A 27,288-nucleotide genomic window follows, 5' to 3' on the forward strand; every position below is an offset into this window, starting at 1 on the left:
TTTTGGAAACATTCAATTTTGTGAAATGCTTCTTTATATTGCAATGCTTTATATTGAAATGCTTCTTTATATTGACCTTGCATGAGGTCATGGCATGTTAAATGATGAATACATACCTGTGTCATGCTATGACTCTGTATTACTAGACAACTGGTTATCAGTTCTCAAATATCCTTTTAGCATGACTGACTGACTGATTGATTTTTAAGAGAGAGGGGAGATGGGCAGCGGGAGAGAGAGAGAGAGACTCTTAAGCAGGCTCCATGCCCAGCTTGGAGCCTGATGCAGGGCTGGATCTCACAACCTTGAGGTCATGACCTGAGCTGAAATCAAGAGTCTGACACTTAGGGCACCTGGGTGGTTCAGTTGTTAAGTATCTGCCTTCAGCTCAGGTCATGATCCCAGGGTCCTGGGATCAAGCCCTGCATCAGGCTCCCTGCTCAGCAGAAAGCCTGATTCTCCCTTTCCCACTCCCCCTGCTTGTGTTCCCTCTCTCACTATCTCTCTCTCTCTGTGTCAAATAAATAAATAAATAAAATCTTAAAAAAACAACAACAAAGTCTGACACTTAGCTGACTGAGCCACCAGGAGCCCCCTTTTAGCATGATTTAGAAGTAAACATAAGAGCAGGGAAAGATCATGATGCATGTAATATAACCCAAGGGTTTTTTTTTTTTTTCTGTAGTGATATAGATTTCCTTAATATTATTTTGAACAATTTCTTCATTTTTTTAAAAAGCAGCCATATGGGGACAAAATGATTTAACCCTATTTTCTTCCTTTTGCTCCCAGGTCTGATGCTCTGTCAAAACCAAAAGATGATGCAAAGGAAATTGTCCTGTGGAAATTTCTAGTATATGTTATGACTATATTATTGAACACTATATAATTTTCCATTATATAGTAGAAAATCAAATAGTGCCATTGAATAGTCAAAGCATATATTTTCCCTACCCTGTATAGGTGGACAACAAAAGCAGCCTTTAGAGTTGAATTAGTTATTAGCATTATGAGATATCATAATAATTCTAGAAAAATACGTGAATTAATATGCACAGTAGTTAACATTTTATGACATGTGCCAAAATATCTGAGGGTTTTCCTAATGTTTTATTTGATGAGGAAGATTTTTTAAAAATATTTATTTATTTATTTGAGAGAGAGCAGGAGCAATGGGGAGAAACAGAGGGAGAGGGAGAAGCAGACTCCCTGCTAAGCAGGGATCCCAAAGTGGGGCTCTATCCCAGGACTCTGAGATCATGACCTGAGCCAAAGGCAGTTGCTTAACTGATTGAGTCACCCAGGCACACCAGTGAGGAAGATTGTTTTTTAATTACCATGAAAGGAATTATTTGAACATGGGAGCATAGATATTTCTTTAAGATAATGATTTTATTTCCTTTGGATATATACTCAGAAATGGAATGGTGGGTCATACGGTAGTTCTATTTTAAATTTTTTGAAGATCTTCCATACTGCTTTCCATAATGACTGTACTGATGATATTCCCATCAAGAGTGTATAAAAGTTATTTTTGCTCCACATCCTCACCAACACTTACTGTCTTTTACTTTTTGATAATACTTTTTGATATCTCATTGTGGTTTTGATTTGCATTTCTCTGATGACTAGTGACATTGAACATCTTTTCATGTGCCTGTTGGCCATTTGTAGGTCTTCCTTGCAAAAAATATTTATTCAGGTCTTTATTCTATTTTCAATTGATTATTATGATTATTTTTGCTAGTGAGTTGTAGGAGTTCCTTAGAAAGCTTTATCATCAAAATAGTATGGTACTGGAATAAAAACAGTCACATATACTCATGAAACATAGTAGAAAGACCAGAAGTAAATGCAAGCATATACAGTCAACTAATCTTTGACAAGAGTACACAGTGGGAAAAGGATAGTTTTTTCTATAAATGGTGTTGAGAAAGCTGGATATCCACATGCAAAAGAATGAAATTGGCCTTTATCTTATGCCATACACAAAACCAATTCAAAATGGATTAAATGTATAACCTGAAACTGTAAAACTCCTAGAAGATAACATAGGGGAAAAGCTACTTGGTTTTTGTAATGATATCTTGTACTTGACATCAAAAGCACAGGCAACAAAAGTCAAAATAAGCAAGTGGGACTACATCAAACTAAAAAGTTTCTGCACAGTAAAGGAAACAATTATCAAATTGAAAAGGCAATATGGAATGGGAGAAAATATTTGTAAACTATATATCCTATAAGGAGTTAATATCCAGTCTGACTTCTTTAATTAGTTATTTTTGTGATTTGGCAATGTCCTAAACATTCCAGTAAAATGAAACAGCTCAGCAATAGAATTCAGTGAACTGTTGGGCAAAATGAAATTGGCAAATATATGGGCAGATACATTTTGGCATAGAACATTGCAATAACAAAGTTGTTCTGATCATTTGAGCACTGGGTTATTAATAAAGTTCTCCAAGCAGTTATATTGTCCCCTTCCTGTGCCTTTAACCTAACGTACAAGTTATAATTTTATCCCTGGCATTAACATACTACAGCTTGATTTATAAGATATTTTCCCTATCTCCACTAATGCAGGCGGCAAGTGATAATATGACCCATCAACAAATATATACTATTATTGTATCTCACTAAATGTGTATAATTCAGATTCCTTGCCTATTAAATTTAGTGTACATATCAACAGATATTTAGAATTTAGAAGTCAACTCTGAATTGAATTGGAATAGACTAGACCTAATAGCCAGTTGTTAAGCCTTCAAAAATGTTAACTCCATAAAATAATATTAGAAACATTTCATCCCCCAACATTTCTCTGTAACTCAAGTTTTACAAATTTATCTTAAAAGATGTGGTGTAGCTAAAAACATGGTTTGAATCTTAGGACAGCTGAAGAATTCGGTTGGCGATCGAGGGATCCCTAAGATGAGATTTGTGGACACTTTTTTCAAATACTTTGAGGACTCTGTTGGCTGCTTTATCAGAGAATTTACTGGGAATTGTAACCCTGACATGTCTTAAAATCAAAGTAAATAAGCCCATTGCTTCCGTAAAAGAAGAAAATGTATATTCTGAGTACTATTTTGAAGATAAGTAACTCAGTTTTTAAGCATTTCTGTATGTATATATGTGTGTTGTATGTTTTCAATGCAAGATAATTTTATTTTACAAAGCTAGTTGCTGAACACATTTGAAGTGTACAATGGCTTAAACATAGAATTTTTTTTTTTTATTTCTTGCTTGTATAATGTCCAGGAGGTATGATCCTGGCAGACTGAATAGTCTCCTTCCAGGAGTGGTTCAAGAATCTTTCTCTTGTGGTTTTATTTCCTTCACCTTGTGGCTTCCATGGTTACTATGTTGATTTTTGTTCAAGATAGCAGGAAGGAGAAAGAGCTTGGAGTTCACATATGGAAGTTTTTAATGAACCAGTGGTATAAGGGGTTAATATGACTTTTCCCTTTATTTCATTGGCCAGAACACCATCACCTGGTTTTATGGGCTGAATTGTGTTTGCCCATAATTTATATGTTGAAGTCTTAAAAAGTCCAGTATCTCAGAATTTGACATTTATGGAGGTAATTAAGCTAAAGTGAGGTCTTTCCCCTTTAGACTATTAGTTGTTTGAGGTCAGGAATTAGATGCTCTCCTTGATTCCAAAGTGCCTAGCACATTGAATGACATGAAGTTGGCATTTAATAAATATTTGTTGAATGAATAAGGGATTATGTCAACATGAAAAACCCTGGAGGGAATGTTAAGAACTGGTAAATAGATTGCTGATGACCTTCAGATATTTTTTATTCTGGATTATTTCAAGTTCTTTATTTCTTGCCACAGAAACTGCCAGTTTGTGTATTTTAATTAACTGTTAGCTCCCCCTGGGATAGTTAGAAGCCGGCAGTTACTTTGGTAAATAGCATCAATATGGAGCATCTGGTTCTCTGAAGTTAAGTCCTATGTTCAAGTCCTGTAAATTGTTCAGTCTAGAGAGAGGCAGACTCCATCCCCTGGCAAAGGTAGGGGAGATTTGATCTCAGGAATGCCTCCTACTACTTTGCATTTGCATGCTCTCCCAGACAATAGTTTTTCATTAGACTTTCAATAACACTCCTCAAAACCAGTTAAACTGTCAGGAACTATATGTCACTGTCTTACCTGTTTTCTTGGTTGTCCCATTAGCATACTTAGGTGCCCTGAGGGAGTTGAGAACCCTTATCAGAAGAGAAACAGGAATATGAAGACTCCTGAGTCATTCAGAAGTATTTACTTTCCTAGAAAAGCCCAGAAGTCATCAAAGATTAGAACTACAGCTGATAGTGATAAACAATTATCCTGCCTAGAGAGGTAGAAGCACCAAGATCATAAAGAAAATGAGGGTGAAAATATTTTTATTTGAGATAAAATAATAGAGCAGAAAATGTGGTAGAGAGGAAGGAGTGTTTGTGTGTGTGTGTGTTTCCCCAAGACTGCAGTAGGGTTGTATGAGATATTACTGTCCCTCAACTTTACAAGATTCTTGAGTAGCTCTGGGAATTGGGAAGTCTGCAGTTTACAACCTCTCTCTTCTGTTGTAAGCAATTTAACCAAGCTCCTGTTAGCAAGAGACACTTAAGCAACAGAAATCCTAGAGGAGATTTTTAAGCCCATAGTAAAGATAATACAATCCTCCTGCATAAAAACAAAGGATTATTCATACTGTGCTGCTGGTGAAGTCTCATTTCACAACCAATGTAACTTTCTATATTAAATCAGCCCCACCAGCACTGGAATGAGCCAAACTCAGGTGTCATTTATCACTAGCCATTTTGGGTGCACCAACCATAGAGCCAGCCCTCAGTTTGACCCTTCCAACGGCTCACCCCACTGTGTGAGCAGAGGTTTTTATCTGTAGACATGCTGATCTTTTTCAGGATTCAAATTTATTTTCCTGACATGGTTCATGGCTCCTGTCTCCAGGTGCTTGTCCTCTGAAGGAAGAAGCTGCCTTTGCAGTACCCCTCCCATAACAGGTCATATCCCTTTGGCAATTTGTAGCCCTGGCTCCTTTTCATCTCTTAAATCTCAGTTTATGATCCATTTACCTGAATAATTCATAATCAATTGAGGCACTAATTTTGCCATTTGCTGAATCACCCAGGATGTATGTCATGAGAAGGTACTATTTAATTGCAGAGTGATTGGTGATTGACAGATTTGGCTTTTCGTTTTTGTTTTGCTTGTTTTGTTTTGTTTTATGGGTTACTTTGACAGACCTGAGGAAAACACATTCCTCTTCCTTTCCCAGATGAAAGCCTATATTAAAACAGGTGATGTTATTTTATACTTCTTTCGTTTTTCTTTTTTTCTTCCTTTTTTTCTTTTTAAAAAATAAATTACCTTGTGGAAAGCAAGTTCTTTGCTCACACCTAGAATGGATCGCTCATTAGAGTATTTTCTTTTTTTTTTTTAAAGATTTATTTATTTATTTGAGAGAGCGAGAATGAGAGAGAGAGAGAGTACATGAGAGGGGGGAGGGTCAGAGGGAGAAGCAGGCTCCCTGCTCAGCAGGGAGCCTGATGTGGGACTCGATCCTGGGACTCCGGGATCATGACCTGAGCCGAAGGCAGTCGCTTAACCAACTGAGCCACCCAGGCGCCCTCATTAGAGTATTTTCTAATCATTATATTTCTCTATTCTTGAGGTGTTATCAGTGGGGGATTAGAGTTATACATTATATATGAGGTCACACCAGTGTGACTGTAAACACCAACATTATTGAATTCATTCATTCCTCAACACATGTTTCTTGAGGGCCTACTAGATGCTTGTAGGTACCTACTTGTGGGTGCTAAAAATACAGAGTAAAAAAAAAAAAAAAGACAGCATTTTGCCCTCCTTAAGCTTGTATTTTATATTCCTTGGACTCCATCATGGTAGGATGGTGTCACCAAAACACTGCAGTCTTTGAAACCAGTGAACCTGAAGTTTCCCCAAATATTAGAAGTGTGATGTTACAATATAAGGGAAGCACAGTATAATGTTTTTTTCATAACCTTTGGAACCAGACAGATCCAGTTTCTCTTTCTGGCTTTGTGACCTTGGCCAAATTATTCAACTCCTTTAAGTCTCAGGTTTTCTCACTTGCACAAGGGTGAAATTAATACCCCATCCCATCCCAGACTATGATAGGGCCAAGATCAATATGTATGTAGTCCATCATACCATATATATAAATGCTTAAAAGGTATGAGGCAAGTTAACATACTGTGAAATAAAACATCTTCTCACTCTTACCTTAATATTTTCATAATCACCTGAAAGTCCAATTTAAAATTTAACATTCTTGAATTCCTCAAAGTTTTGAACATGAAACATTGGTGACTAGTCTGCAGTCTCTAGCCCAGAGCTCATGCTTTCTTCTCTTCCCACTCCCAGGTCACTGGCTCACCATGAGAGACCCATCCAGGTTCCATCTGCAACCCCTAAACAGCTGTCCCTTGACCGCCCCCTGGCCTAAGGGTGCATGTGTCAAGCTTTGAAACCAGTGAACCTGAGAAAAATGGACCTCAGAAACACACACTTGCATACTCTGAAAATGGGCTTGGAAGAAGGGCAAGGGTTTCCATGATCTCTGGTAGCCAGAACATTAGCTATGTTAAAAGAAAAACTGAGACCTATTAAAAATGTTGAATTCATTTGGGCAAAAATCAGTTCAAAGAGGGCAATATCCCATCTAGCAGATCGAAAGGAGCTCTGAGATTCTAAACAAGATGAAAAACTTTTGTAGGCAGAAGGGAGTGGGAAAAAGGAAGGTGTACCATGAAAAAGTGGGTTAGTAATTGCAGCTACTTTCCTTTCCTAGACAGCAGGGGTTTATCAGGCAGATTACCCAGCTAGTGCTGATGAAATGATTCCTGGCTGATTGGGCTTAAGATTCCACTTTTGTGAGAGCTAAAACTGTACTTAAGTCTCATTTTGGTGATACAGGACTTAGCACAAGTGACTCTATTCGGGGCCTATTACCTTATTTATTTATTTATTTTTTAGCATCCAGGATTAGAGGATGTCTCAGGGTTCTGGCAGGCATATTCTTTTTGAGTCTATTGACTCTTTTCCTTATAAGAGTGGATTAGGAGGAGGGTCAGAGTGGGGCCTAGTTAACTGAGGAACTGTTAACAACTAAGGTAATAGTAAATCTAAATGAAGTAACAAAAAGTTCTTACTTTTGTGCTGAAGTCATGGTAAATACTCTACCAAAGGGGTATAATTTATATCAGTAGTAGAATAAAAACAATTTTGTTGACCTCAAAGATACACTAACATATTTATAGCTGCCATCTCAGTGCCTGGTATTTAGAGAGATCTTAAAAGACGTTTTTGCCATTTATTCTTCATGGGACATCAAAAGGGTAGCTGATTCCTGTGCCAGGAGCATTGGTGGGCTTAGATTCTTTAGAGTTCTCAAGGGGATCTCCTGCAGCTCTGGGACCATACTAAGCTCTGAATATATTTGAAGGTAATTTCTCCTTTTGGTAATATATTTTTGGGAGGGACAGATAGTTTTCCACTGAGAACAAAGAAGAGGACATTGCTGTATTTACAACAAACACTAAGCTACCATGAAATTGCTCATCTTTTGATTTTAATTTCATGCCTCTACAGAGGTGCACACATAGGAAAACTAGTTTATTCCACTTATCAAAGTGAGATGAATGGGTGAGATTTAACAGCAGCAGCTTGATGAATGAATGAATGTATTTTTGTGACATTAACATAGTTAAAATTCACTATCTTTCCCCATGACCTCCCACATCTCCTGATGGCTTGTGGCATATTAAGAGGCATATTTTAATCCTTAAAACAGCCACAAAAATAAATAAAATAACTACATTTGAAAGTGACACAGCAAACTATCTATTTAACAAGTATATACAAAAAGAAAAAGGAAGAGAATCATCATAGACAATAATAGCAAAATGGTAAACATATAGTGAAAGGGGAATGATTTTCCTCTAAAATCAGGACAAAGCAGAGAGGTCTGCTCTGTGCCATTATTTTTCAATATTGTGTTGCCGGTGTAATAAGAGAAAGAAAATCATCATATGGGGAAGGAAGAAGCAAAACTGTCTTTAATCTCTGACAATTGTGATCCTCTATCTAGAAAATCCTAAGGAATACACACATGCACACATGAGTTCTCTCTTATATGTCTCCTAAACAAGTTCAGTAAAGTCATTGGATAAAAAAATCAGTATGTGTCTATATATTAGCAACAAACACACCAAAAATGAAAATAAATTATTCCATTCACAATAGTATCAGAAAAATGAAATGCTTTACAATAAAAAGAACAACACCACCACCAACAACAACAAAATGCACTGGCATCTATGAAACATTTCTGAAAGAAATTAAAGATCTAAATAATGAAGAGGCATTCCAAGTTAGTGGATTTGAATATTGAATATTATCAGGGCTGTAATTCTTTTACAATTAATGTATATATTCAACGCATTTACATCCAAAAAAATCCAACAGATTTTTTTGCAGAAATTAACAAACTGATCTCAAAATTTATATAGAAGTGCAAAGGAGAATAGCCAAAACAATTCTGATTAAGAACAAAACTGGATAACATACTTCTCAATATCAGAACTTACTATAAAGGTATAGTAAGCAGTGTGTTAATCAATACAACATGGTGTTTTCCTGAGGATAGTTATATAGAGCAAAGGAAGAATTAAGAGTATAAAATAAACTTTTATACTTAAGGTTAATTGATTTTTGACAATGAGGACAAATCAGTTTAGTGGGAAAAACACATACTTTTCAATAAATAGTGCTGGGAATTTGGAAATCCTTATACAAAAGGATGAATTTAGACCATTACTCCAAGCTATTGACAAAAATAAACACAAAAATGGGTTACACATATAAATGTAAGGGTTACCACTCTAAGCCTTGTAGAATAAAATATAAGAGGAAATCTTTAGGACCTTGAATTAAGCAGTTTTTACATATAATACCCAAAACATGATCAATACAATTTTATAATATGAATAATTGGACTTCATCAACATTAAACTTTGGTGCTTCAAAAATAATCATTAAGAATTTTTTTACTTTATTTTTAAAAATATTTTATTTATTTATTTGACAGAGAGAGGGCACAAGTAGGCAGAGCAGCAGGCAGAGGGAGAGGGAGAAGCAGGCTCTCCGCTGAGCAGGGAGCCTGATGCGGGGCTCGATCCCAGGACCCTGGGATCATGACCTGAGTCGAAGGCAGACATTTAACCAACTGAGACACCCAGGTACCCAGAAATTTTTTTTAAAGCCACAGCTTGGAGTAAAATATATACCATATATCTGATAAATGACTTGTATTCCTGACATTTAAAATATTCTTACAACTCAACAAGAAGACAAACAACCCCATTAAAAGTGAGCAAAGATTTGACTAGACATTTCATCAAAGAAAACATATAAGTGGCAAGTAAGCATATGAATCTATGCTCAATATTAATAATTAAAGAATGCAAATGAAAATCATAATGAAATAACACTTCACACTCCCTGGAATGGTTATAACAAAAAGATAGACAATAACAAATGTTGGTGAGGATGTGGACAAACTGGAATCCATATACATTGGTGGGAATGTAAAATGATGCAGTCACTTTGGAAAACAGTTAGACAGTTTTTCAAAAAGTTAAAAATAAATTTACTCTATGGCCAATAATTCCCATCCTGGGAATCTACCCAAGAGAAATTAGTGCATACATATTCCTGCATGTGAATGTTTATAGCAATTTTATCCAAAATAGCCCTAAATTATTAAAAATAAAACCAAATGTTCATTAAATGGTGGATAGATAAACCCATGTAAAGGAATACTATTCAGCAAATAGAAAGTGGTAATATATGCTATCAGATGAGTGAACCTCAATGAAATTATGCTAAATGAAAGAAGCCAGACACAAAAGGCTACATATTCTATAATTCCATATATATGAAATGTCCAGGGGAAAAACATCTATAATGACGTAAGCAGATCAGTAGTTGCCTGGGGCTGGTGTGGGAGTAGAGATTGAATGTAAACGGACATAAGGAAATGATGGAAATATTCTAAACATGGCTTGTAGTCTATATATTTACTAGTAATCATTGACTGTAACTTAAAAAAGAAAGACAACTGTAACATTAGAAAAGAACTTGAAACAAATAATACATTATATGTTAAAAAAAAAGATAGTAGGAAGGGAAAAATGAAGGGGGGGGAATCAGAGGGGGAGATGAACCGTGAGAGACCATGGACTCTGAGAAACAAACTGAAGGTTCTAGAGGGGTGGGGGGTGGAGGGATGGGTTAGCCTGATGATGGGTATTAAAGAGGACATGTATTGAATGGAGCACTGGGTGTTACACGCAAACAATGAATCATGGAACACTACATCAAAAACTAATGATATGATGTATGGTGATTAACATAACATAATAAATAAAATTTAAAAAAAAGAAAAGAACTTGAAGTTGTCTTATAAAATCTCGTTTTTAAATCATATGTCAGATTGATATAAATCAGTGATTATTGTAAGCTTTCTATATGATGTGAATTATGAATTTAAGTTAATGAATTCTCAAAATGTATTTGAATCTCAACCCCAGAAAGGTTAAATACTGTGCCCAATGTAATACAGTCAGTAAATGGTGAAGATAATATATCAACCTGGATTTTTGTAGCTCAAAAGTCTGTGTGAATGCATTTCCAATTATGTTTCCCAGTATAAGATATACACTTAACAGTAGTCTAATACATCTGAAATACTATTCAATTTTAATGATTGCAGTTTATTTTCTCTTTGACCTAGTTGTGTTTTCTAAGAGTTTTGGCCAGCTACGGAGAAAGATTTCTTTCCTTAAATCAAACTATGCATTTGACACTTGTTAAAAAATCCAGTTCATAGAATGCCAATGGACAGATGCCAAGAGGGAGTAAGATAGAAAAATGAACAGCAGATTCAGATTTGGAATCAGAAATGATAAGATTACACTCGCAGATGCCCCAGTTTCCAGCATTGTGGATTTAGAGAGTTGTTAATTAAGTTCTCTGAATTTATTTTCTTTAATAGATAAATAACACCTCCTTTCATGTGTTTGTGGCCATCTGTATGTCTTCTTTGGAGAAATATCTGTTGATGTCTTCTGCCCATTTTTAAAAATTTGATTATTTGGTTTTGGCATTGAGTTGTAGAAGTTCTTTATATATTTTGGATACTAACCCTTTATTGGCTATGTCAATTGCTAATATCTTCTCCTGTTCAGTAGGTTGTCTTTTAGTTTTGTTGGTTGTTTCCTTTGCTGTGCAGAAGCTTTTTATTTTGATGCAACCCCAATAGTTTATTTTTGCTTTTGTTTCTCTTGCTTCAGAAGAATATCTAAAAAGATGTTGTTACAACAGAGATTATTGCCTGTGCTCTCTTCTAGGATTTTCATGGTTTCAGGTGAAAACCTGAAATAGACTCAAATAGAGTCTATTTTGAGTTTATTTTTGTGTATGGTATAAGAGAGTGGTCCAGTTTCATTCTTTTGCATGCAGCTAGTTTTCTTTGCATGTCCAGTTTTTCCAACACCATTTATTGAAGAGACTGTCTGTTTCCCATTGTATATTCCTTCCTCCTCTGTCAAAGAATACAAAAACACAAATTCGAAGGAATATATATACCCCTATGTTTATTGCAGCATTATTTACCATAGTCAAACTATGGAAACAGTCCAAGTGTCCAAAGATAGATGAATGGATAAAGAAGATGTGATGTGTACACACACACACACACACACCATGGAATATTACTCAGCCATAAAAAGAATGAAATCTTGCCATTTGCAACAACACAGATAGATTGAGAGAGTATAATGCTAAGTGAAATGTTAGAGAAAGACAAATACCATATTATTTCACTCATATGTGGAATTTAAGTAACAGAACAAATAAAGAAAAAAAAGAGAGATAAACCAAAAAAATAGACAGTTAACTATAGAGAACAAGCAGATGGTTACCAGAGGGGAGATATGTGGGTGGATGGGTGAACAGGATTAACAGTACAATTACTGTGATGAGAACTGAGTAATGTATGGAAGTGTTGAATCACTATATTATATGCCTGAAACTAATATACACTATATGTTAACCACATTGGAATTAAAAAACAAAAAAGCAAAACAAAACAAAAAATGCCAAACCAAACAGAAACAAACAAAATTGAATTGAAACATGAAAAAAATAAAAATAACATTTCACTTGGAATTTGTAAGAATTAGTCATGTGAAGGTGATAAGCACAGTCTCTATGAGCACCCACTGATATTGAGTCTGTTTTCTTTCTTATTGACTTATGAGGGAGCTTATCAAAAGTTATAGCCCTCATGTAACTTCAAATAAGCTTTAATTGTGAAATTTGAAACTGGTTTCTCTTTAAATATAAGCAAACTTCTTTTTGGCTACTGATATTTTAAGTTCAATTATTATCATGGATTCAGTAAGTCTACTTGCATTCCAAATTGTTCTCCACCATATAGAAAATGATTACTAATTGGATGATCCATACTCACCTCAAGAAAACATGTTAATTTTCTTCTCCTCCCTAGACAATTCAAGAATCTGATACATTTTCAAGAGACTATAAGGAAAATGTCAGTTGACATGAAATTCTAATTTTCACCAGTAGTTTATTGGTTCTCTTAACCCACACATGAAGATAACCTCATAAATCCTAGTGCATACTAACTATGGATTGAAAAGCTTTTCAGATTGTTTAACCTACCACTTTAACTCTGTCTTTCAAAGTAGGCTTTTGTTAACTTCCTCATTTCTCTTGGAGTTACTACATTTTCTTTCCCATTTTCTTATAAACATTAGTCCTTTATCAGTTATGTTTTGCCTAATGTTTGCCTTTTCATTTTCTTTTAACAATGTCTGTCGAAGAGTATTTTGTTTTTTTAATTTTTTATTGTTATGTTAATCACCATACATCATTAGTTTTTGATGTAGTATTCCATGATTCATTGTTTGTGCATAACACCCAGTGCTCCATGCAGAACGAGCCCTCTTTAATACCCATCACCAGGCTAACCCATCCCCCCCAACCCCCTCCCCTCTAGAAACCTCAGTTTGTTTTTCAGAGTCCATCGTCTCTCGTGGTTCGTCTCCCCCTCTGACTTACTCCCCTTCATTCTTCCCCTCCTGCTATCTTTTTCTTCTTTTTTTTTTCTTAACATATATTGCATTATTTGTTTCAGAAGTACTGATCTATGATTCAACAGTCTTGCACAATTCACAGCGCTCACCATAAAACATACCCTCCCCAATGTCTGTCACCCAGCCACCCCATCCCTCCCACCCCCAACCACTCCAGCAACCCTCAGTTTGTTTCCTGAGGTTAAAAATTCCTCATATCAGCGAAGTCATATGATACATGTCTTTCTCTGATTGACTTATTTCACTGAGCATAACACCATCCAGTTCCATCCATGTTGTTGCAAAAGGCAAGATCTCATTCCTTTTTATGGCTGCATAATATTCCATTGTGTATATATACCACTTCTTCTTTATCCATTCATCTGTCGATGGACATCTTGGCACACAGTTTGGCTATTGTGCACATTGCTGCTATAAACATCGGGGTGCACGTACCCCTTCGGATCCCTACATTTGTATCTTTGGGGTAAATACCCAGTACTGCAATTGCTGGATCGTATGGTAGCTCTATTTTCAACTGTTTGAGGAACCTCCATACTGTTTTCCAGAGTGGTTGCACCAGCTTGCATTCCCACCAACAGTGTAGGAGAATTCCCCTTTCTCCACATCCCCACCAACATCTGTCGTTTCCTGACTTGTTAATTCTAGCCATTCTGACTGGTGTGAGGTGGTATCTCATTGAGGTTTTCATTTGGATTTCCCTGATGCCGAGTGATGTTGAGCACTTTTTCCTGTGCCTGTTGGCCATTTGGATGTCTTCTTTGGAAAAATGTCTGTTCATGTCTTCTTCCCATTTCTTGATTGGATTATTTGTCCTTTGGGTGTTGAGTTTGATAACTTCTTTATAGATTTGGATACTAGTCCTTTATCTGATATGTCATTTGCAAATATTTTCTCCCATTCTGTCAGTTGTCTTTTGGTTTTGTGGACTGTTTCTTTTGCTGTGCAAAAGCTTTTTATCTTGATGAAGTCCCAAGAGTTCATTTTTGCCCTTGCTTCCCTTGCCTTTGGCGATGTTTCTAGGAAGAAGTTGCTGCGGCTGAGGTCGAAAAGGTTGCTGCCTGTGTTCTCCTTTAGGATTTTGATGGACTCCTGTCTCACGTTTAGGTCTTTCAACCATTTGGCATCTATTTTTCTGTGTGGTGTAAGGAAATGGTCCAGTTTCATTCTTCTGCATGTGGCTGTCCAATTTACCCAACACCATTTGTTGAAGAGACTGTCTTTATTCCATTGGACATTCTTTCCTGCTTTGTCAAAGATTAGTTGACCATAGAGTTGAGGGTGCATTTCTGGGCTCTCGATTCTGTTCCATTGATCTATGTGTCTGTTTTTGTGCCAACCATACTGTCTTGATGATGACAGCTTTGTAATATAGCTAGAAGTCTGGAATTGTGATGCCACCAGCTTTGCTTTTCTTTTTCAATATTCCTCTGGCTATTCGGGGTCTCTTCTGGTTCCATGCAAATTTTAGGATTATTTGTTCCATTTCTTTGAAAAAAGTGGATGGTATTTTGATGGGGATTGCATTGAATGTGTAGGTTACTGTAGGTAGCATTGACATCTTCACAATGTTTGTTCCTCCAATCCATGAGCATGGAACGGTTTTCCACTTCTTTGTGTCTTCCTCAATTTCTTTCATGACTATTTTATAGTTTTCTGAGTACAGATCCTTTGCCTCTTTGGTTAAATTTATTCCTAGGTATCTTATGGTTTTGGGTGCAATTGTAAATGGGATCGACTCCTTGATTTGTCTCTCTTCTGTCTTGTTGTTGGTGTATAGGAATGCCACTGATTTCTGTGCATTGATTTTATATCCTGCTACTTGACTGAATTCCTGTATGAGTTCTAGCAGTTTTGGGGTGGAGTCTTTTGGGTTTTCCACATACAGTATCATATGATCTGCAAAGAGTGAGAGTTTGACTTCCTCTTTGCCGATTTGGATGCCTTTGATTTCTTTTTGTTGTCTGATTGATGTGGCTAGGACTTCTAATACTATGTTGAATAGCAGTGGTGAGAGTGGACATCCCTCCCGCGTTCCTGACCTTGGGGGAAAAGCTCTCAGCCTTTCCCCATTGAGAATGATATTCGCTGTAGGTTTTTCATAGATGGCTTTTATGATATTGAGGTATGTACCCTCTATCCCTATACTCTGAAGAGTTTTGATCAAGAAAGGATGCTGTACTTTGTCAAATGCTTTTTCTGCATCTATTGAGAGGATCATGTGACTCTTGTTCTTTCTTTTGTTAATGTATTGTATCACGTTGATTGATTTGTGGATGTTGAACCAACTTTGCAGCCCAGGGATAAATCCCACTTGGTCGTGGTGAATAATCCTTTTAATGTACTGTTGGATCCTCTTGGCTAGTATTTTGGTGAGAATTTTTGCATCCATGTTCATCAAGGATACTGGTCTGTAATTCTCCTTTTTGATGGGGTCTTTGTCTGGTTTTGGGATCAAGGTAATGCTGGCCTCATAAAATGAGTTTGGAAGTTTTCCTTCCATTTCTATTTTTTGGAACAGTTTCAGGAGAATAGGTATTAATTCTTCTTTAAATGTTTGATAGAATTTATCCTAGCAGTTAGTGCCCCCATTTTTTATTTCACCTCATTAATAGCCTTTTTGATTTCGACTTGGTTAGATTTTAGTTCTTTTTTTTCTCCAGAAAGCGTTTCTCTAATAACTTCCATGCTTTTTTCAAGCCCAGCTAGTATCTTTATAGTCATGATTCTGAACTCTAGGTCCGACATCGTACTAATGTCCATATTGAGTAGGTCCCTGGCAGACGGTACTACCTCTTGTTCTTTTTGCTGAGGTGATTTTTTTTGTCTTGTCATTTTGTCCAGAGGAGAACAGATAAATGAGAGAACAAAGTGCTAACAGGTTAACAACGTCCCCAGCAAATATACTCTATACAAATCAGAAAAGACCTGAAACCAGGGGAAAAGAAAGGGAAAGAAAGAAAAAAGAAAGAGAAAAAAAAGAAAAAGAAAAAGAAAAAGATAAAAACAAACAAAACTAGAACAAAACAAAAAAAAACAGAATATGATCAAATATGATCAGGCTAATGCATAGATCAGTGCCACACACTAGAATTTGGGTGTATTTTCGTCTGTTAGAAGAAAGTGCCTCCTAAAATTTTAAAGGAAGACTTATATATGTACAAAATAAGGGTTGATACAATGAAGGGATGGAAGATGACTGTAAAGATGAAACTTAAAAAAGGTTTTATAAACGGAATTGATAAGAAGTTGTTTGAAAGAAGAAAGATGAAGATTTAAAAAAAAGAAAAAAGAAAAAAATGGGAGAAACTGTGATCAGGCAGGAGACTAGAACAAAGCCATACACTAGTGATTTAGGGTATATTCTGGTCTGTTAGAAGAAACTATATATCAAAATTTTAGAGAGAGAAGAACTTATATATATGTGCCAAAAATAAGGTAACTACTTGAAGGGATAAAATATGACTCTAAAAATGAAAAATAAAAAATGTTTTTTTTTAAAAAGGGATTGATAAGATGTTGGTTGAAAAAGGGAAAAAGAAAAATTCAAAAAAAAAAACCAAAACATTTAAAAAAATTAATTTTGAAAAACTAATGAATCATGGTAAAAAAACCATGAATTCTATGTGCAATATTCCCCTAGCGCTGGAGTTCTCCCGTTCTCCTTGATTGGTAAACTTGGTCTTGGCTTGCTGGCTGTTTGTGCTGATCTTCTGTGGGAGGGGCCTGTTGCCGTGGTTCCCAAATGTCTTTGCCGCAGGCAGAATTGCCCTGCCCTTGTCGGTATGGGCTAAGCGAGCTGCTTGGGTTTGCTCTCAGGAGCTTTTGTTCCCTGCAAGCTCTCAGCACAGCTTTGGAGGACCAGGGTGAAAATGGTGGCCTCCCCACTCTCTGCCCAGAGGAGCTGAGAACTCGGGGTCCCGCTCCTCAGTGTGCCCCCAGAGAAAAGCAGTCAATCACTCCTGTCTCCCAGATCTCCGGCCGCACTCCGTGCTGACCCGGCCTGTGACCGAGCGTTTCTATCTTTGGCACCCGACCCTGTGTGGAGTCTCCAAACCCAGCAGATCCCTGCGGTATGCTCCCGTGCCACTTCTCCTGGGGAGGGAGGGGAGTCTCCCCGGCTCTGCCGCTTGTTGGGTCCCTGCTGGAGGTGCAGTGGCCCGAGTGGGCCGCGGATCACAGTTTATGGCAACCCTGAGCTGAGAGCCCGCGCCTCGGCTCTGTCTCTGCAGCCGGCTTCCCTGCTCCGATACCTGGGAGCTCTGCCGCACTCAGGCACCCCCGGTCTTTCTGTGACCCCGAGGGTCCTGAGTCCATATTGTACCGCGAGGTTTCCACCTCCCGCTTAGCCACTGGAGCGACATCCCTCAGCGGAGCCAACTTCTAAAAGTTCTGATTTTGTGCTCCGCGGCTCTATCACTTGCCAGAAGCAACGATGGAGGCCCCCTCCCCCACCGTCTATCCTCCCGAATATCACCTTGGATTCACTTCTCCGCACGTCCTACCTTCTAGTAAGTGGTCGCTTCTCTGTTCACAGAGTTGTTGCTCCTCTCTTCTTCGATCTCCTGTTGAGTTCGTAGGTGTTCAGAATGGTTTGATCCCTATTCAGCTGAATTCCTGAGACCAGACGAAATCCAGGTCTCCTACTCCTCCGCCATCTTGTTCCACTGATCTATTTTGTTTGTTTTTAAGTAAACTCTACGCTCAATGCAGGACTTGAACTCATGACCCCAAGATCAAGAGCTGCATGCTTTACCAACTGAGCCAGCCAAGCACTTTCTAATATTGAACTCTTTTCTTGTTAGTACATTTTTATCAGAGAGTAACTGAGTATCTTCAAAGAATCTGTTAATTTTCTTTTCCCTATGATTCAGATTTGTTCTTTATTCCCATAGCTTTACATTCCAAACTTTCTTTCCCTGTAAATGATTGGGTGTTCTATATCCCAGACCCTTCTAACAGCTGTTTTTTTTTTTTTTGTCTCTTGTTCTAACAGCTGTTTTTTTTTTCTCATTCATCTGCTCTTGTCCACTTCCCTCTTCTTCCTGCTTGCCTCATAGAGCCCTCCTGTTCCACACTCTTGTACCCTCAAGCATGTTATACTTGGTATAAAATAGGTCACTTTCTTCTTGAGACTGCCATGCTACATTGATTGTTCAGTGGACAGTCTAAACTTCAGCCTGACATTCAGTAAGCTGTTATTGTACTCTAAAATGAACTACTCCTCTTTACTACTATTATTCTCTCCCTCTAGGCAAACATATATATGTGTATATATGTATACACACACATAGCAATAGATATACATATATGTGTATATATATATACATGTATATATATAAATTAGAGTCTTCTCATCTTCTGGATATTCCCACACATTCTTGTTTTGTTAGCTTCTATTGATGTAGTAACAAATTACTACAAAATCAGCAACTTCAGATAATACATTTATTATCTCCTGTTTTCCATGGGTCAGGAGTCTGGGCACAGCTATCTGGATCCCCTGTTTAGATCTCACAGGATGAATCAAGGTTTTCGCAGAGCTGTGATCCTCATCTGAGTATCTGGATCCTCTTCCAATATTACTGGTTATTGGAAGATGTAATTTCCTTGCAGGTATATGGCCATTTTCTTGCTGGCTGCTAGGAGGGTCTGCTCTGAGCTTCTAGAAGGTGTCCCTCAGAAGTTCACAACACAACTATTTGTATTGTTCCTTAAAGCCAGCAAGAATACATCTCTCTGACTTCTGCCCTCAGCAAAAGAAAATTCTGCATGTAAAGGGTTTACTTGATTGAGTCAGGCCCACTCAGATAATCTCCAGTAGTTTAAGGTCATTTATGAGGGACTTCAATTACATTTGAAAAATCTTTTCATAGCAAGTGCCTTGATTAGTATTAGATTGAACAGAGGATGGCTAGCTAAGGGGTTATCTTCAGAACCCTGACTTCCATACCCCTCATCGCCCATCCAACTTCTGCACAACCCTCAAGGTTAATCTCAAGCCCTATCTACCCCTTGTTGCTCTCTCCAAATTCCTTATTTCTATTATGAACTTCTAGGCCATACAGAGGTTTTATTTATTTATGTTTATTCTTGTCAGTATAGAGAATTGTGTTTTGTTTGGAAAAGCGTGACCCATCCAACTACCCACCCACAACTGCAAATACACACTCATATACATATATACTCTCCCAATTTTGATTTTAATATACTTGAAGGTACAAGATAATCTTTAAAATCTCTTTTGCATAAAATATATTCCTTGACTATGATATACCAAACACCCAGACAAGAAAACCTCAGTGTTTAGAATAGCAGTAGACTTACAGGGTTCTATGCTAAACTTTTCTTGAGATGGTAGAGAATCTCTGAACTACTATTTAGGCTGAAAGCTCATTGTAATTTTCCCTAATTCACAAACAGCAGAACTTGGAGCCAGCACTGTAGGATACTAATGAAGCTCAATTGTGAACTAAATTGGGTTGAAGACAAGTAGGCAGCAATTTCCAATGGTCTTTCTCCAAATATTACCATAGGATTTTAGTCTAAATCAAGAAGCATTTCAGTTGATAAGCACACATTCAGAAGATATACATTTAAGAAGTGATCTTTTGAAGAGGTTGAGAGATCCCATGTTCATTTTTTACTAATTCTTGAACCATGATTTGCAGCCTAATGAACTTACAAATTATTTCTTTACTTTATAAGGGGGTAGGGGAGATTAGGATGAGGAAATATTTTAATAGAGAATTTTTTTGTAATTGGGTGTGTCAAAATCTACAAGTTTTATGTTATGCCCATATTGATAGAATATTGAAACAGGAATTAATTTCCTCTCAGAGTGAAGGCAAACATACTTTCTAATACTCTCCTCAGATTGCATGATAGCAAAAACTAGATGAGGAACAAACAGTTTTATACATGTGTATTGTTAAACATATGCACATATAAATTTCCAAATTTTCAATGTTCAAATTTCTCTTTTTTGAGAAGAATAAATTAGTCCAGCTCTGGTTATGATAGAATAATTCCTGGCATTACTGTGATTAAACTAGGTACATTAAAGTAAGCAGTGATGAATTGAAAGCACAGTAGAATTCTTGGTGGGTGTGAACTGATGAGTAATCTTAATTAGAGGTAAAATGTGCCCATTATTTTTGCACTATAAATGAATTTTCATATTATGAATTAGAGAGACAAGGACAATCTGATGCACAGTGACACATTAGTCAAAGACCAAGCATAAATGAACTAGGTACAGTTACTTCTTTTGGAAAAGAAGAAGAAAAAGACAAACTTTATTCTGCATCTGATTACCTCAATTTACCTAAATTTGAATGGTTCCTACATTTGTTAACTGGTGATATCTTATACTATAGTTCATGACTTGGATTTGCAATATAGTTTGGTTATAGCTAAAATTCAGTTTTAAATTGGTATCTAATTTGATATCCAATTTAAGCTAAAATATTAGAAAACTGCCTATTCTAGCCCCATCATAGAACAAAGTCAGGAAAATACATCAATTAGTTTCCCCTCTAGTGAATGTTGCATATTAGCCAGTTATTAGAAAATAAACTCACCATTTCTCAAGGTGGAGCACTTACTAGTTTAAATAAATGGAGGTGGAGGTAGGAAGATCAGTAATAATAATTTGTTATATTATAAATGATAACATCATCATTGAGCTGTATTTTATTTTACTTTAATTGTTTGGCATAAAATACCAGCTGACAACCAACTAAGTAGAGCATCTAAAGACACTAGTCAAAGGAAAATGACCTTTTGGAGTATCCTATCCTTTGAACTGAGCATCCTGTAGGAAGAGTATACTCACCAGATTCTTCATATTGACATAAATTTGGGATACATGATAAAGAACAATTTAAAAAGGTTAAAAGTTTTGGTTCAGAAGTATTACTTTAATTAATTTATGTAATATTTCCACAGCTCCAACAAAGTTTGACAAAGAGGAAAATAAAGTTCAGTTAAGAACTTAAGACTTCAGGGTGCCTGGGTGGCTCAGTCGTTAAGCGTCTGCCTTTGGCTCAGGTCATGATCCCAGGGTCCTGGGGTCAAGTCCCACATTGGGCTCCCTGCTCTGCGGGAAGCCTGCTTCTCCAGCTCCCACTCCCCCTGCTTGTGTTCCTGCTCTCACTATGTCTCTCTCTGTCAAATAAATAAATAACATATATAAAAAAAAAAAGAACTTAAGACTTCAAATATCAAATATCAAGTAGGTAGTAAAAGACTCCTTATTTCCAAAGAGCTTGTGCTTTTCAATATATCACAAAGAGGTCTTCTTAAATACCCTGGTGAAAAACTACGGAGATGCTTGGTTTTCTCTTTTGTGCTCTTGGTAAACTAAGGGAAAAGAGAATAGTACTTTGTAATCCAAGGATTGTTTCCTTTGCTTTTTTCCCTAGCCAAACTGTATCCAGATTTATTAAAGATACTCCTTCATAAACAATCATGGTATTTTCAGGCAGGACACCGGGAGACAATCATTAACAGTATAAAACTTCCAAATTCCCTTCTTCAATGGACTACTAAAATCAGAAAGCCACTATAAATCCCAATGAAGTCTTCATGTGATGATCTGAACAGGGAAAGTTTAGAGTGACATTTGACATTTCATGTTTAGAATATTGTTCAACAACTTTTCATAAGCTGAATCTGACTTTCAGGAAATGAAATTAAAATGGCAGTATTATCAATCTGAAGATCCACGAGCTAATAAGGAAGTCTTTGAAGGGATGCCATCTCAATGACAGATTGCCTGACAAACTGGGAACCATTTTGGGGGGGTCAGGTTTCAACAAGTCTCTGGGCTTAAGGGAGTCGAGTCTATGCCGAAGACAGAAAGGGAAAATAGAACATTAAAAAATGAATTTTCCCTTTTCCTCACCACAAGGAGTTTGTTCCAAAGTGGCTAATGCCTGTCAACATCAAGGTATCCTTCCTCCTATGAACCAAGAAGAATTTTCTCAAACTAGAAGGGACCGCTCTTTTCCCCCATATCAATTCAGCTTCTGAGATATTCCTTTAGTGACATATGCCCTTTCCCCCAATTGACAATGAATTGTTCTGTGTGCTAACAACATAGCTTAAAAAAAAAAAGCAAAACAAAATTCTGCATTTTTAAAAACTTGATAAAAAATAGTATTTCAAACTGTACAGTCATGAGAAATACACAGTTATCAAAAAGTGGCACACCCTTCGTGTGGCTTCTCCAGCACCTTCAGCTTTCTGTATTCAGTCTGTTTTGGTGTCTCCACTTTCTGCAGCGTTATTCCCATCCTTACTAGCATCAGCTTTTCTCTTTTCCCCTTTGGGTATGTTCTCTCCCTTCTTTGCTGGGGTTTTTATAGGCTCGGGCTCTGGCTTTGGAGATATTCTCTGTGATTCATCCTTCACCTTGTCTTTATCTCCTTTAGCATCCCCTTTAGCCTTTCTCTTGGGCATGGTGGCATTGGAGAGACCTAGGCACTGGATATAGGGATGCAGTGGAGGTGGGCTCTACTGGGTCAATGGGTCTTTCTTGCCTCTGCTTCATACTGCTCCTAAGGATTCTTGTTTCCCTTTCATACCTAAGTTAACTTCAGGATGCTTGAAACACTGTTTAAGGTTGCCCCCTGGAAACACTGGTAATCACATATGCTAGGGGAGACAACTCCTATAAACTTACACTGTCAGGGCACCTGGATGGCTCAGTAGGTTAAGCATCTGACTCTTGGTTTCAGCTCAGGTCATGATCTCATGAATCATCAATTGGTGGGCTCCACGCTCAGTGGGGACTCTGCTTGAAAGATTCTCTCCCTCTGCCCCCCATTCTCTCTCTCTCAAATAAATAAATCTTCAAAAAAGAAAGAATTTACAGTGTACACACTTTAACCAATCTGTACATGCCATGGCAGGTCATCTTGTAATAACCATAATTGGATCTCCTACTAGTAAAAATAGTCCTTTCTTAGACTGTGGAGGTATTTCTGAAGATTTTTTTGAAAATACATACGAGAGAAAAAAAGATAGTCTGGTTATGCAATTATGAAAGAAAATTAGAGAAATTATTTTCAGTGTGATCTTTAGAGCCAATGGCTCTCCTGAGATAATAGTAGGCTTGTCATTCTTTTTGGATCAAAGTTGGTAGTTTTATGTCACTACTGTATATGTCAAGGTTTTCTAGAATGGGAGATTTTACATAATGTATTACATGTCTCAGTTCTCACCAAGGGGCTATAAAAAGCTCAGGTGGCATTGTCTGATAGATATTCCAGAGATGGACATTTTAATTCTAATCATATGCTAATTTATTTTCATATGGGGTTTTTATTACCTTGAGAATTTCTCAGTGCATTCATGAAGCATTTTCTATAGGAAGTAAATATTTCTAATTTTTACTGAATTTAGCATCCAAAAATGTTTGTCCTTTGTAGTTTTGTTTAAACAGAGACATGAGTGGATTACAGATAAGGAACTATTTCTAGATTAAGAACATTACTTATATAATAACATTGCCTAGTTAATTCTTTTCTTCCAATATTTAAAACTCAGGTTAGACATATTAATAGAGTTGAAAGACAAAATATAAATAGAAAATAAATAATATTCATAATAGCAATCATCTTAAGACATAAAATGGAGCAGAGTATGGAATTTGAAATAAGAAAGATGTTTAAATTTCCTGTGTGAGCCTATGAAAATTTATTAAATATTGGGCCTCAGTTTCTTTCTTGATAAAATAGAATAATTAATAAAAATAGAATTAATAAATAATAATCGTTAACTTGTAGAGAATAAGTGAAAAAAAAATAAAGGAACATATATATTTTTGAACATATGTATATTTTTATTTATTTTGTACAGCAGATAGCACTTTAGTAGGTATTCAAGAAATGGTAATTTAATTTTGATAGTATTTAGAATACACTATATTTTACAAATATTGCTTTTGTATGGAGAATACTTTTTCACTACTTTCCCTTTTTTACATATAAGAACCTGAGAATGAGAGGTTAGATGATTTTCTCCAGTTTTTACATGAGGCAACTTTCTAAGTGATGGCTTCATACATTTATTCCATAAATATTCTGATGTTTCACATTATCTAATTTAATCTTTGCAACAATGGAAGAAACTGAAGCACAGAGAATTTAAATCATTTTCCAGGGATCAAACAGCTAACGTGAGTGAGATTAGGAGACAAGACTCCTGATCTCTCCCAGATCTCAAGCTCTTTATATTACAGCACTCTGAACCCCAATGCAGTCGAGGATACCATGCTACATTTCCAATCTAATCTCCATTCTCTCCTACACTGTATTTTTTATCCTCTAGCTATACAAACCACTGACTGTTCCCCAAACATACCATCTACTTTCCAACATGTTTTACTCACATCCTGAAATTTTATTCCCACTTTTCTTCACTAATTACATTCCCAGTGTTCTCCCAAGTTTTGTGTACACCAACCTCTCCTTCAAACTCCTTCAATGAACTACAGGCAAAATCACATCATCTTTGTGTTTCCACACTCCTTATACAAGAGTTTCTGATAACATTTATAACACTTTCTAAGCCAAAAATAAAATATCTAACTACATTTTTAGAACTATGTGTCTGATCTAAGCATTTTGCATGCTTATTCATTTAAGAATCACAAAAATCTAACGGGTTACTTACTATCATCACCCTACTTTCACAGACACACAGTGAGGTAAACTTCCTAAGTTCACCCAGCTCAGCCTTCATATGCTTCCTATTTTCATGTTACATCTTTTTCCACCCATTCACCTTCACATTTCCATGTATTCTACATTTATAGTTTCTCACTTGTAGACAGCAGATAGCTAGCTTTTATTTATTGATCCATTCTGGACATCTCTGTCTCTTAGTTGGGATTTTCATAAAAATGTGTCCTTATTGGTGTGATGGTTGTTTATGGAATAAACTGCCACGTGAACACAGAAACTAGAGAGGAGGGAAGGTGTCCCAGGGGAGAGGATATTTGATTTCACCCTTGAAGAGCAAATGAAGAAGGTTGTCCATGCATGATGGCTATAGCATCACTGACAGAGGAGAGCATGTGCAAAGACACAAAATCCCCGAAGCAGCAAAGGTATAGTGTAAAAGAGATGTTTGGCCCACATACCTTTTTTATATGCTTTTCTATAGGAGCACTTTATGCCTTCTACTGGAGGATTGAGTTTTGCTGTCACATTTATACCAGATGGACCCCTCGTACTTTACATCTCCTGGCAGAACCCTGACTAATTGGGCCAGCTTTGGATGTGTTAGTTAAGTTAGATTCCCCAGATCTCCCTTTTAAGGATTAGAACTAGGAAATATGGACACTCATATTGGAAAATGGTGACACCAAAAAACATATTGATGAGGGGAAAAAGAACTACAGGCTTATGTAGTAGTTTTGTCTTTATTTACAGAGAACAGTATATTCCTTTTAACATCATTTCCATTTAGTAGCATGGCACTATTTATTCTGGCGATATAGATCTATTAGGTTTACTGCAAAGATATTTTCAAGATTCCCATGGTGCCTTTTTTGGCTACCTTAGGAGAGAGAGTAGCAAAAATGATAGCCTATACAATCATAGCAAAGATAGCGTAGGAGAATAAAAAAGAGAAATCAACTCAGTTCTTTCCATTTTATTTGCACGATTTCAGTGTCATGTCATGAGTATTTAATCATCCCTCACCAATGTAGAGAAATAACAAGGTAATATGAACTAGAATGGGAATGGATGCTAACATGATGAGAGATGGTTATGTTTTTATGTGTTCTATAAAGTCCCATATACAGTTACAGAATTCCATAAATAATGTCGATACTGGCTTAATATATTCAGTACCTGATGTTCCATTTGAGACTCAGATTGACCATGTATTTATATTAAAGAAAAATAATACTAATCCAAAACAGTTTAAAGGAATGGAAAACACTACAAATCAAAGTTGTGAGGAAATGATAGACCATTTTCTTTATATTAAAAAAAAAGTAAAAAGTGTTGAATTATGGCAGAGACTTGAATGGACCATAATGAATCTCAGTGGCTGAAAGCTGATTCAAAATAAATGGAGATAATTAACAGATTGGAGATCTGCAAGCAACAGGTAATTGGATTATCAATGGATAATTTGTTTCCATGGACGTTTTTACTATCTGCACATCTGCAATATTTCATTCTTGTCATTTTGTTCTCTAAAAGAATGTCCTCAAAACTCAGTTAATCCCCTGTATGATCTCTGTAATTAAGTTATTTTGAAGAGATGGTTACTGCGTTTTTATCCTCAAACAACATCCAAATCCCTCATTTTAATTACAAATGACACTTTATTTCCGCGCTTTGTACTGACCCTTTGAAAAGCGTGAGGTTTTTTCATTCTCTGGGGAGAACAAACCCAAGTTTAATAACTTTAATCCTTTAAAATATTGATCATTAATCTAGGTCTTTTTGCTAGTCATAACAATTTAACATTTCAAGTTTCAAATATCTTTTCATCAAATTTCTAACCTGGTCATAAATTTGAAAGTTTCAATTCTGCAGTGAGCCTCCATATTACTGTTTTGCTGTTTATATTCATGTCAAGGCAATGGTAGTCATTTTTCTCTCTCTTTAAGGAATATGGAAGACCACTTCCCTGTGTTTCTGGGAAAAGAAGGGGGTGACTTTCAACATTGTCATAAAGATTTTGTTCAATCTCGCTAAAACATGTAGCAAAGTTTCAGACACACAAAAAAGCAGACAACAAGACCAAGACATCAGGTCCAAAGTCACAGAAATGGTAAACCAAGATTTTTGTGAGGGGGGCCATTATGTGTGACAGAAATACTGTTAACAATTCTTGGCCTTGGTTCCCCGATCCAAGTATTCTGTAAAGAGTACACTCTGAAGCCAGACACATTGGCTTCCTATCCCACTCGTACCTCTTATTAGTTATATAATGTTGTATAAATTATTAAACGCCTTGATTCAGTGTTTTCATCCATGAGTAGAACATAATAGTAATCTCCAAATGCCAAATCTGC

The 27,288-nt window shown here is 36.5% G+C and overlaps 1 pseudogene; it reads right to left on the bottom strand.

Annotated features, from left to right (window-relative positions):
* Nucleotides 1–22,421: 22,421 nt before the first annotated feature.
* LOC114215444 (non-histone chromosomal protein HMG-17 pseudogene) lies at nucleotides 22,422–22,706 on the bottom strand (annotated as a pseudogene).
* Between the last annotated feature and the right edge of the window lie 4,582 nt (nucleotides 22,707–27,288).

This window comes from Eumetopias jubatus, unplaced genomic scaffold (genome assembly GCF_037043125.1).
Source record: "Eumetopias jubatus isolate StellerSeaLion01/CBP00866 unplaced genomic scaffold, mEumJub1_p1.0 scaffold_13, whole genome shotgun sequence".
Lineage (NCBI taxonomy): Eukaryota > Metazoa > Chordata > Mammalia > Carnivora > Otariidae > Eumetopias > Eumetopias jubatus.